Raw genomic sequence first — 13,276 nt, 5'->3', positions numbered from 1 at the left:
AGAGTGAGAGGGGCAGGAGTGATTTGCTGCTTCTGTCACCAGCTCATGAAGGAAACAGAAAGAACAAGATGATGAAGAACAAGGAGGAGGGATGGTGAGCTTCAGGCCCAGTCTTTGGTATGTTACTTCTATCTCTGTCCTTAGCCACCCAGGCTACTGGGTAGACACCCTGGAAGATAACTGCCAGGCCTCTTCTACTGGGGAGGAAACCCAACCCTGGGCGTTAACTGCAGCCTTGAAAGCTGAAGCTGCCCAAATGGCCGAAAACTGTTTAAAAATAATTCTTTGCAACAAATATTAACTTTCAGAGGTATTGCTGTTTATTTTTTGCCTTGTCGTCAAGTTTTACTAGTCTTTTTGTAAATCCCCAACTGTTTTAAACTTGTTTTGTAAGGCATTTTTGCGGGATGCGCCTGGGAGGAAAACTGGGGGGGGGGGAGGTTTGCATCAATTACAGTGTTTCGGGTACATATCCAGTGAGTATGTGGATAGAGAATTTTGAGTCTTGTTCAGCCTGGGGTTGGTCTGTCTTGACTTTTCAATTCCAACATGCCCCATAACAAGGGGCAACACCTTCCCCCTGTGGCTACCCAAGGGCCCTATGCAGGTTGTCCCTGGGGTGGGAGACCCTCCCTGCGGCTGCTCTTAAGAGCCTAGGTGGCTCTCCTTCCACAGGGAGCCCACAGCCAGCATGCCCTGTGACCACAGAGGGCCTCCTCCTCCTCCCTGCCTTGGTCCTGTCCGCCTTTCAAGGCACCCAGGGGGCTTGCTGACACTGCGTCTAGTGGGAATGATGTCTAGCCTCGGAGAAGGAGCACTTCCTGCTGTCCATCCTGAATATGTCAACAACTGACTTCGTTCTGGTTGGTTCTGAATGGGAGGAAGACTGGGACTGAGCGCCGGATGAAAGCCATCTCTTCATTCCCACCTTGCTAGGGAGGCAACTTGGGCCTGCTGCTCTGAGCCATTGCAGGGCAGTGCCAGATGGGCATCTTGGCTGATGAAGGGATGCCCAGCCTGGGAGACTTCCTCCGGCCGACACAGTAGAAGTGAGCGGCGCAGAGGCAGGCGTCAGGAGGAGGCATGCGCTAAAGATTCTGCTGTGCACAAGCAGCGCCCCTGGAATATTTCAGCTGCAAGAGCAACAGAACCAGCTTCCTCTATCCCTCTCACAATCTGTTTCATGGCTTCATTACTGTTGCTTGAGGCACCCTTCTTTTTTCATCCCGAAAACGTTTTTACTGGGTTATACTGGCAATGTTACAACCAGGAGAAATATATACAGGGAAGAGATAGAAGAGAAATATAGCATTTCCACATTTCCCTTTTATCTCCTCTTCCCCTTTGTATGTGACGTGGGAGATTTTGTTTCCGGTTTCCGTTCCTTTCCTGTGGTTTCCTTGCCCACCAGCACTCTGGTCTGCCTGGATGGGACGGAAGCCTGGGTGGGTGTGGACTTTGCTGCGGCAGCTGCTGGGTCGCAAACGGAGCATTTGTTGTGAACTGAGACCCTCTTGCACCCCACCCCATTTTTACAAGAACCCACAATTGAATCAGGCCTTTATTGTGTCAGTTCTTTTTTGCATTACAAAAAGGTTTGAAGCACACACACACAAAAACCCAAAAAAACGAAACAAGGGGCAACATCTCAGTTCTTGAGGAAGTTTCATACTGAAAAGCCTTGGCATCACTGCAGGAAAACAGCCCCAGGAAACTCTTTCAGGTGGTTCGTAGTCTAACAGACCACCTTAGACATTGGGGGTCTAGTGAGGACCACAAGATCTGCTGCAAGCAATTTAGGAAAAACCTGGGGTCTTTCTTGGGTTCCATGATCACTGCAGGGGTGACAGCAGTCCCAAAATTAAAAGAGGCCTGCTTCTTGGGAGAAAAGCAATGACCAACCTAGACAGCATCTTGAAAGGAAAGACGTCACCTTGCCGAGAAAGGTCTGTATAGTTAAACTATGGTTTTCCCAGTAGTTATGTACAAATGTGAGAGCTGGACCATAAAGGCTGATCACAGATAAGATTGCCTCTTTGGAAAACAGCACCAGGAGACTCTTCCAGGTGGTTCGTAGTTTAACAGAACCACCTTTGCCATCGGGGGTCTGATGAGGACCACAAGACCTCCTGCAATGACTTCACAAAGTTTTTAGCAGGTAAAATTCAGAAAGAGGGAAGGCTCCAGCACCGTGATAGTGGAGCCGGGAGAATGCCTGTGTTCCGTTTAGTGAAGTTGGATGGGATCAACTTCCACCTGTTGCCAGGGAGGGTGCGACGAGGCTTTCTTGGATGGGTGAAACCAACTACGTGTCTCCTTAATTCTTGCCCATACTGGCTCCTAAAAGCCAGCCTGGCCAATCAACCTCTCCCAACCCCTTATAAACAATACTCTAGCCCAATAGCAGACATGACTAAAATGTCAAACTTCACGGCCTGGCCTCACAGCTGCAGGAGGCCGAGCTCTGGAAAGTAAGGAAAATACAGTCGTTTAGAAGAATTACATTTGTGTAATGCCTGCTTGCAAGCCCCCCTTTCTCTCTGGGGGGCTGGGGCAGCATCAGCAAGGGGTTACAAAGGAGCAGTTCATCCTCTCACCTACACACCTTTCCTGCATATAGGGCACTACTGGGGGGGGGGGGAGAGGGGATTACAGCAAAGGAAACATCATCCTTGCTGGGCCGGAACTGAGCAGGCATAAACGATGGCTGTTCTTCCAAGGAGCAGCCAATGCTTTCTCCACACCATTTGTGCTCCACTGGACTCAGCCTCCCTGCTACACAACCCTACTGAAGAGCAGAGCATACAGGCTACTGGATCTTGAAACAGGACAGTAACTGCAAGCAACTAGACAAGGACAACTCGCCTAATCCTTTGCTGTCAAGGGAAGCAAGGAGCACTCAAGAGTGAGCGGGGCAGGAGTGATCTGCTGATTCTGTCGCCAGCTCATGGAGGAAACACAGAGGAACTTCTATCTCTGTCCTTAGCCACCCAGGCTAACCTCTCCCAACCCCCTTGTAAACAATACTCTAGCCCAATAGCAGACATGACTAAAATGTCAAACTTCACGGCATGGCCTCACAGCTGCAGGAGGCCGAGCTCTGGAAAGTAAGGAAAATACAGTCGTTTAGAAGCTAGATGGAGAAACCTAACTGAATTCTTCATGAATAATATGGATAAAGGGATAAAAACGAGTGTGGTGTGGGACGCAAGTAAGGCAGTGATGAGGGGCCTCTTTATTCAACAGAACGTATGGAAAAGGAATAACAAAGAGAAAATAACAAAAGAGATCCTAAAACAGATTATGAACCACGAACAAAAGTTGATTAAAAAACCCAATAATGAGAAGACAATGCAGGAAATAAAGATTCTCCAAACCCAATTTACGATGTTAATAAACAAAGAGGTTGAATGGAACGTGAAAAGATTAAGACAAAAAAATTTTGAGTTCGCTAATAAATCAGGGAAATGGCTTGCTTGGCAGGTTAAGAAAAGAAAAGAACAAAATACAATCAGCAAAATTGAGGTAAACGGAGAAGAAACAACAGAACCGAAGGAAATTAAGAGAGCATTTGTGGATTTTTACAAGCAATTATATAGGAATAAAGACAGGAATAATAATAAGAAAGTAGAAAGATATTTGAAAGAAAAAATGGTGAGGAAGATTCCGATAGATCAAAAAGAACAGTTGAATGCCCCAATATGCAAGGAAGAGGTAGAAGTTATAAAAGAGTTAAAAAGAGGGAAAGCACCGGGGCCGGATGGATTTACCTCTAGTTACTATAAAGAAATGAGAGATATACTAATGGCCCCATTGATTAAAGTAATGAATAACATCTTAAAAGAAAAGGACATTCCAGGAACATGGAAAGAGGCATTTATTACACTAATACCAAAACAAGACTCGGACCTTACACAAGTTAAGAACTATAGACCTATCTCGCTACTAAATATAAACTATAAGATCTTCGCAGGAATACTAGCTAAGAGATTAAAAAAGATACTAATAAAGATCATACATAAAGACCAAGAGGGCTTCCTACCGGGCAGACAAATAAGAAATAATATAAGAAATATAGTCAATGTTATTGAATATCTGTCCGATAGATGTGATAAACCAGCAAGTTTAATATTCGTGGACGCGGAGAAAGCCTTCGATAATGTGATCTGGGAATTTATGTTGAAAAATTTGGAGGTCATGGAGGTGGGTCAAGAATTCTTTAATGGTATCGAAGCAATTTATACAGATCAGAAAGCAAGACTGATAGTAAATAACATCATTACGGAATTAATAAAAATATGCAAAGGCACAAGGCAGGGCTGTCCACTCTCGCCATTACTATTTATAGTGGTCTTGGAAGTTCTACTAAATGCAATTAGACAAAATAAGCAAATCAAAGGGGTGACATTAGGGGTAAACAAATATAAAATCAAGGCCTTCGCAGATGACGTGGTTTTGACTGTGGAAGAACCTACAGAAAGTATAAAAGAGATTTTAGATGAGATGGAACAATTCAGAAAGATAGCAGGATTCAGATTGAACAAGAAAAAGACTAAAATGATAGTTAAAAATATGGATCGTGATAAGATTGAACTATTACAACAAAGAACGGAGATTGAGGTAGTAAAAAAGATTAAATATCTAGGAATCTGGCTTTCCGATAAGAACATAGATTTATATCAATATAACTATATCCCTGTATGGAAAGGCATAAAAAGAGATCTGGAGACCTGGGCCAGAATGAAATAATCATTCTGGGGAAGAATATCGATGGTAAAAATGATGGTCCTTCCTAAGTTGTTATTTTTATTCCAAACTATACCCATAATTAAAGGTACAAAAATTTTCAAAGAGTGGCAAAAGGCGATTTCAAGATATGTCTGGGAAGGGAAGAAGCCTAGGATTAAATTTAAGTTATTAACAGACACAAAAGGAAGAGGTGGCTTCGCCCTACCAGACATGAGACTATTACGAGGCAGCATGCTTGTGCTGGTTAAAAGAATGGGTAAAGTTGGAGAATAAGGAATTATTAGATCTCGAAGGGTTTAACAACAAATTCGGGTGGCATGCGTACCTATGGAGTGACAAAAAGAGGGTACATAAGGGATTTACAAACCATATTTTTAGAGGCGCATTAATAGAGGTCTGGGATAGATATAAAAACATACTAGAACCAAAAATCCCGCATTGGTTATCCCCGTTAGAAATGATGTGTGTTAAGACAATTAATATGAGAGGGAAGTGGGGAAATTATGGAGAAATGGTTATTAATGAAGGAGGGAAGTGGAAATTAAAACCTTATGACCAAGTTAAGGCGTTAACATACGATTGGTTACATAAAGAAGGGACTTTCTTCCATCAGTGGTGGGAGTGTAAGAAAGTTAAAAGCTTTTGGGAGATTTACAATGAGATGAAAAAGATGTTGAAGTATACTTTTCTGAAAAAACCAGAAGAATTTTTATTAGGTATTGTAGGGAAGGATGTCAGAAGAAAGGATTGTAGACTCTTCCAGTATGCGGTGACAGCTGCCAGAATTGTGTTAGCCCAGAAGTGGAAGCAGGAGGAAGTCCCAACGGTAGAAGAGTGGAGAGCAAAATTGACAGAATATGCTGAATTGGACAAATTAACAGGGAAAATTAGACATACTAAAGATCAAAAATTTATAAAGGACTGGGAGAAATTTGTGTGTTATCTGGAAAATAATTATGCTGTAAAAATAACGCTAGTGGGATTCAAAGAGGCTTTGTAAAGAACTAATAAATATTGTTTAGTAGAGATTATGAGGAAGGGTGGAATAATTGGCAATATGAAAAAAAGATGAAATGTGTACTAAAAGTATAACTACGAATGAATGTCAGTGACGTTGAAGGAAGTCTAAAATGTATATGATTTGTTGTATAATGGTTGAAATGTATAATGAGTTGGAAATCAATAAAATTATAAATATTTTTTAAAAAAAGAAGCTACATGGAGAGACTGTAAGCCCATGCTTGGAAAATGCACGTGACTCTAATTGTTTTGTTTTGTTTCTATACCACTACATATTTTTTGGGAAAAATCTTAAAGCGGTTGAAGAAAGTGAAAGCAACGTAACAGAAAACTAAAATACTCTCTTAAAAAGATTTCAAAATAAAAACATTAGAATGTTTTAATTCATCTAGAAGTTTATCCAAGTCCATCTTTTGAATGTTAACTATTGAACATTGGTTTAATTCCCAAAGCAGTGTCAAGTCATATATATGGTTTTGCTACTATGACTTCAACAAAGCCAGCACGTCTATGAACGACACAGACTCATCCCTTACTTCAAAAGGGAAGGGACACGAAACACAAGTTGTCCCACCTCAAAGTCCCCTTCAGAGTTTCCCTGGAGCCACCAGCCGCGGAACTGCATCGTAACCCATGCTATCAGGGGCCAATAGGGAAAGGGGTGAAGAGCATTTATTGAATCTATATGTAGATGACACCATCTGCATGATCTCTAATCCTGAAAAAGCCATGCCAATTTTGAAGAATGAACTACGTAATACACATTTGAGAAGGCAGATCTTAAAAAGAATGGTAATCCATCCTCCTCACCTTAAGGAGCTTGTGGAAAGAGCACATTTGTCCCTAGAAGCAGGAGCATCTTCCCCAGTGGCTAGTGGTGCCAGGTAAGAGGCGGAGGCTGGACGCAGCACCTCCCGGCATCAGCTCACAGCCCTCCGCCACACCTGGAGCCTCCATCTGCTGTGGCCACCAAGGCACGAAGCGTCCCTTGGGAGCCTCTGCTGATTCAAGTCGTGATCAGCAGAGCACCTGCGGGCAACAGCCTCAAAAGCATGGGATGGCGTAAGGAAAAGACTTACTTCTCAAATCTTCAGTGTAGCTGCTGTCTTTGGAAGGCTGGAATATTTGCTGAATTGCTGGCCTTAAAACACCTTGGCTCTGGGGTTAACAAATCTTTGAAAGGCTCTTTAAAAAATAAAATTTGCAATGCACTGGATTGCTCTCCGTTGTACATTTGTAATTGTTCCTATTAATAGCTGCCAGCTTTGCAGTCCAAACTCCAGGAACATGTTTGATTCTTGGGGATGAGGGTTGTCTGCTAAGGAGAGGCTAGTTTGCAGCACATATACCTGGGCTGCAGTGCCTATATACATACGTACCTGGGAGTTACAGATAGACGCAATACCACACTGGACTTGTACATTGACTGCTTCCGCCACAGAATCCAAACAGATGTGACCAGAAAACACCATCGCTTACAACAAAATCTAAACCATGCTGAAAGGAGAGCCATAGATAATCTCAGAAACAACCCAGACATTATAATTAAAGAAGCAGACAAAGGTGGAGCTGTCGTCATCATGAACAAAACTGACTACATTCAGGACGCTCACAGACAACTTTCCAATACCGCCTTTTACACAAAATTGGACTCAGGCCCCACACAAGAATACAAGAAAGAACTGAACCAGATTGTTAAGGAGCTACCCCCACACATCCAAGAACAGATCCTCACCAACACACCAACAGAACCTCGACCAGGAACTTTCTATCTTCTACCTAAAATACACAAGCCAGGAAATCCAGGACACCCCATCATCTCAGGTATTGGCACTATTACAGTGGGTGTCTCTGGTTATATGGACTCTGTTCTGAAACCATATGCCATCAGTGCTCCCAGCTATGTACGTGACACCACAGATTTTCTGAGGAAAATACAATCTTTAAATAATCTTCCCAACAATACTATACTAGCTACTATGGATGTGGAATCTCTGTATACCAACATCCCACACAACGATGGTTTACAAGCTATAAGGAACACCATTTCAGATAAAACCACAGCGGACCTTGCCACCAAACTTTGCCAATTTGTCCTTACCCACAACAGCTTCAAATTCGGTGATGACCTGTTCCTTCAGATCAGCGGCACAGCAATGGGCACCCGCATGGCCCCACAGTATGCCAACATCTTCATGGCAGATTTAGAATAACGTTTCCTAAACTCCTACCCACTCAAACCTCTCTTGTACCTGTGATACATTGACGATATTTTTATCATCTGGACACATGGTCAACAGACCCTGGACACCTTTCACCAGAAATTTAATGATTTTCACCCCACAATCAACCTAACAATGAATCAATCTATGCAAGAAATAATTTTTTGGACACTACTATAAAAATACAGGATGGGCGCATAGGCACCACCTTATACGGTAAACCTCTGGTGAGGAACACGAGATCTGCTGCAAGCAATTTACGAAAAAACTGGGGACATTTTTGGGCTCTATAATCACTGCAGGGGGTGACAGAAGTCCCAAAATTCAAAGAGGCATGCTTCTTGGGAGAAAAGCAATGACCAACCTAGACAGCATCTTAAAAAGCAGAGATAAAGGGAAATCAGCCCAGAGTGCTCACTAGAAGGACAGATCCTGAAGCTGAGGCTCCAAGACTTTGGCCACCTCATGAGGAGACTCCCTGGAAAAGACCCTGATGCTGGGAAAGATTGAGGGCACAAGGAGAAGGGGACGACAGAGGACGAGATGGCTGGACAGTGTTCTTGGAGCTACCAAGACTATTTAGTTAATATGTTACGTTAAGTTAAATAATTGGAAAAGCTTGCAAATACGATATCGGCTTAGGATTTAAATAGTAATGTGATGAATTAATATGTTTAATGCTGAATTGGAAAGATGTTAAGAGATTAACTTAATTTTGTAAGAATACTGGTTTTGGAAAACTGGAAAACTGAAATTCAATTTGGGGGATACGAGAAAATCACTTAACAATGTTAATAAGATTAGTCTTAATAGGGTTATGATTGATGTTTGTTTGTTTACTTGTTTGTGTGTTAAATTTTTTGTGGAAAATCAATAAAAAAATTGGGGAGAAAAAAGGGGGAGAAAGTCTTTCAAACCACTTTGTAATGTGAATATAGACCTAGCCCAAGGCAGCAGAGGGCGATCTTAACATAGCAACAGCTGTAGCTGAAAAGAGCAAACCTGGTTTTCATTCCCTCCTTTTTGGCTGGCAGGAACACGATGGCACTTTCAAACTTCTTAAATATGTGGGTTGGTACAAAGTGCTTTTTAAATGTACCAGTAAAGGGGAGTATGATGTGCATCTTCCCAGGCATTGTGCTGCTTTCCAATGCATCGAAATGCAACCACGCCATGGGGTTATGCTGCAGCAGGAGCAGGGAGCCACATTTCCAAAGGGGGGGGGGAGAGAGAGGTAAAAGGGGACAGGGCGATGAATGCACGAGTTTGCCATTGTCCAGAAGGCTACTTTATATACACACCCCAACACTCCTCTCTATCAATGCAGCCTCTTGTCAAAATTCAATTTTAACAGACAAAACCACATACAATTGCTAAATATGGGTTAAATCTGCCTGTGGCTTTATAGAGGGGGGGGATGTTTGGGGGTGATGCTCAACAATAGTATGGCCCAGTGAAACGTAATTACATCAACGTTCAAGATACACAATTGTTAATTCAGAACAAACCAGATTTATTCCAGGAAGAAAACTGAGTGGACCCAATCCACAAATTGCTCCAGTCACAATGACTGCCAAAAGAGACTCCCCAACTAGGCACTCAGGTACCCAGACATTCCCATTCTAAATAGTCAAAGGCTTTGTAGATTATCTATTTTGGGGCTTGGCACAATATCAGATAGGCTAAGACATTTGGTGTGATGCTGGAGGAGACTCTTTGAGAGTCCCATGGACTACAAAAAGATCAATTTCCTCCATTCTGAAGGAAATCAGCCCTGAGTGCTCACTAGAAGGACAGATCCTGAAGCTGAGGCTCCAGGACTTTGGTCACCTCATGAGGAGACTCCCTGCAAAAGACCCTGATGCTGGGAAAGATGGAGGGGACAAGAAAAATGGGACGACAGAGGATGAGATGGTTGGACAGTGTCGACCAAACTGCGGGAGGCATTGGAAGACAGGAGTGCCTGGCGTGCTCTGATCCATGGGGTCACAAAGGGTCAGACAATACTAAACAACAAGACATTTAAAGCTTTATATTGCTCACATCAGGCCTGTTATGTATTTACATTTGGTTTTTTGGTAACCATATTCTAGAGAGTTCTGCAGTAATTCTCATGCTATTGGCTAATGGTCACATGGGAGCTATCTAGTTAAGTAGATATTTCATTGGCTGTAAAGCAGTGACTTTTAGAATCCACTGTGAACATTGCTAAATTGAATAGTGCTGGAAGCCAGAATCATCCACATTTTATTTGTATGCAGCCTTGCCATAGTTGGGACCATGCTCAAGGCGGTGTACAAAAATGACTTACACAATTACAAACACATCTTATGAAAATTTGACCCTGCCGTCCAGCCAGCGCTTCCCCTGCGGAGCTCTGTTCGGAAGCTTGAAGCTGACCCAGGCAGGGAGCAGAGCAGCAGCGGTCCTGCTCCGTGTGAGATGAGCATAGGCGCCGACTCCATGGGGCCTGAGGGGGCTCGAGCCCCCTCAAAAAAATTTTGGGGGGTCTCAGCCCCCCCAATAATCTCGGGCGCCCTTCCAGCAGAGCGCCGCCGCCGTCCCCCGCCTCCTCCCCACCTGCTCCCTCGCCAGCCAGCCGCACGCCCTAGTCGGAGAGCCCCGGCCGTCCCCCGCGAGATTAGGGAATCCCCGGGGGCGGGGGCTCCTGCCTCGCTGCTTCGCAGCACCACCGCCACTGCCAAGGCACTGCCGGGGGGGAAATTCCTTCCTCCTGGCGGTTTCAGCCCCCGCGAGAACAGGGGAATCCCGACCGGCCACACCTCCCAGACAGCCCTCTCTTCTCCGGCTAGCCCCACGTTTCCCGCATATCAGCTGTTCCGGAGCTGATTAATAGGCGCAGCACGCTCTCCCCTATTCGCTCATGAGGAGGCGGCGCCACTTTATTTGCATATTCATGAGCTTATTTATTATTCATGAGCTTTCCCGGGCCCCCCCAATATTTTTTATGAGTCCGCGTCCCTGGAGATGAGGGATAAATCAAGTCCAAAAACAGATCGGTTCTTATCTCCAGTAGCATTTATTTACAAGCCATAAATCAGTCACATTCCAGCAGAGCTTTCCGGCATTTTTCTCTGTGCCCAAAAGCACACATACGCAGCTTCTGTGCCAAGCTGCTTGTTGCTCTCTAGTCAGAAGTGAAAGTACTTCTCACAGACAAAGCCTGTGACGCACTTCCCTGCGTCATGCTCCTCCCAGATACAGGACACCACAGTTTTAACCCTGTCAGTTCCAAACTCCACAACACAAAGGTCAAACGATAAAAACACATCAAAAAGTACACAACCAAATGGAAACAATTTCCATATAAATCCTACAGGGCAGATTTGACGGGAAACCATACACAGCACGAGTCTGCCCTTGTGGCTCGTTGGAAGTTGAAACTGCTTCACATGTACTATTACGTTGTCGTCTTTATGAGGATATACGTTTGACTTTTATTACACCTGTTTTGCAAAAGTCCAGGAAAGAATCGGAACACCATAGTTTAAAACTACTGCTAGAGGACAAGAATCCCAAGACTACATCAAATGTAGCTAAATTCTGTGCGTCTGCAATCAATCACAGGAAGCAAGTGGTATCCCATAATGACCAAACCCCTAAATGTTAATTACAGGGGGCACGCTAATAATTAATTTTAATTTTTTCTATTTAAATCCTTGTTATATTCATATTGTCCTTTGTATTTCTGATATTTTTTATGAACTGTGATATTGTGTGTGTTGACGCTGGTCTGTGACCGTATTAATAAATTCATTCATATAAATCCTAAGATGCAAAACCAAAGATACAGCAACAACACGTGCTCTTACACATACTGAATATGTAAACTGAACAAAAAATGTTTGTTTTTAGCAACGGCCAAAAAGGCACAATTCAGCCCAAAAAGGGTTTGTATGTCCTTGGCCATTTGAACACTTTACAACCTCATAAGCGTGTTTGTATTTTTGGGAGATGCTCCCCCACTGATGTGCCAAGCTTCCAAGAATGTGTGCTCAGAGTTACATTCGCATAATGCCTGCTTGCACGCTCATCTTTCTCGGGGGGGGGGGCTGGTGCAGCATCAGCAAGGGGTTACGGAAGGAGCAGTTCATCCTCTGACCTACACACCTTTCCTGCATAGTGCACTACTGGGGGTGGGGAAGAGGGGGGATTACAGCAAAGGAAACATCATCCTTGCTGGGCCAGAACTGAGCAGGCATAAACAATGGCTGTTCTTCTTCCAAGGAGCAGCCCATGCTTTCTCCATACCATTTGTCCTCCACTGGGCTCGGCCTCCCTGCTACACAACCCTACTAAAGAGCAGAGCCTACAGGCTACTGGATCTTGAAACAAGACAGTAACTGCAAGCAACTAGACAAGGACAACTCGCCAATCCTTTGCTGTCAAGAGAAGCAAGAAGAACTCAAGGGTGAGCGGGGCAGGAGTCATCTGCTGCTTCTGTCACCAGCTCAGGAAGGAAACAGGAACAGGAAGAACAGGAAGGAGGGATGGTGAGCTTCAGGCCCAGGGGTCCAATGCTGCCCCTATCCACTCTTTGGTATGTTACCCAAGGCTACTTCTATCCCTATCCTTAGGCACCCAGGCCGCAATCCCTCCTGGAGTGGCTTTGCCTAGCTTGCTGGGCTGGGGAATGGAGAACTGCCCCCATGTAGAAACTTCTGTATGGCGGGAACATCGCCTCTAAGGATTAATATCTATTGCACTGCCTTTGTAACCCCCACACTTCCTCATGGTCAGCTATAAACGAATGTGGCCCCTCAGGGACAATACCACCAGTCCAATATTCCCACAGTGGTCAGAGCGTGGTGAGCAAGAAATGCAACACGAGTTGTCCCATTTCAAAGTCTCCTTCATAGTTTCCCTGGAGCCAACAGCCGTGGCACTGCATCATAACCCATGTATCAGGGGTCAATAGGGAAAGGGGTGAAGAGCATTTATTGAATGTATATGCAGATGACGCAATCTGCATCATCTCTAATCCTCAAAAAGCCATGCCAATTTTGAAGAATGAACTACGTAATACACATTTGAGAAGGCAGGTCTTAAAAAGAATTGTAATCCATCAAGGGAGTATTAGTCTCAATGGACCAATGGAGTATCTCTGAAGGTGGTTGCACCCTATGGAATATGAATGTACATGCAGCAAGAGTCCCAAGAGCATTTCCGATTGGTTGGGAACTAGAGTATCATTTTGGAACAGTTGATAACAGTAGCTAACAAGTTACCTTTTTCTACAGTGCAAACAGAAGAACTTGGGGGAC

Source organism: Podarcis bocagei, assembly GCF_964188305.1.
Source record: "Podarcis bocagei genome assembly, chromosome: 17".
Classification (NCBI taxonomy): Eukaryota; Metazoa; Chordata; class Lepidosauria; order Squamata; family Lacertidae; genus Podarcis; species Podarcis bocagei.
Note: the sequence above shows the minus strand (reverse complement) of the source record.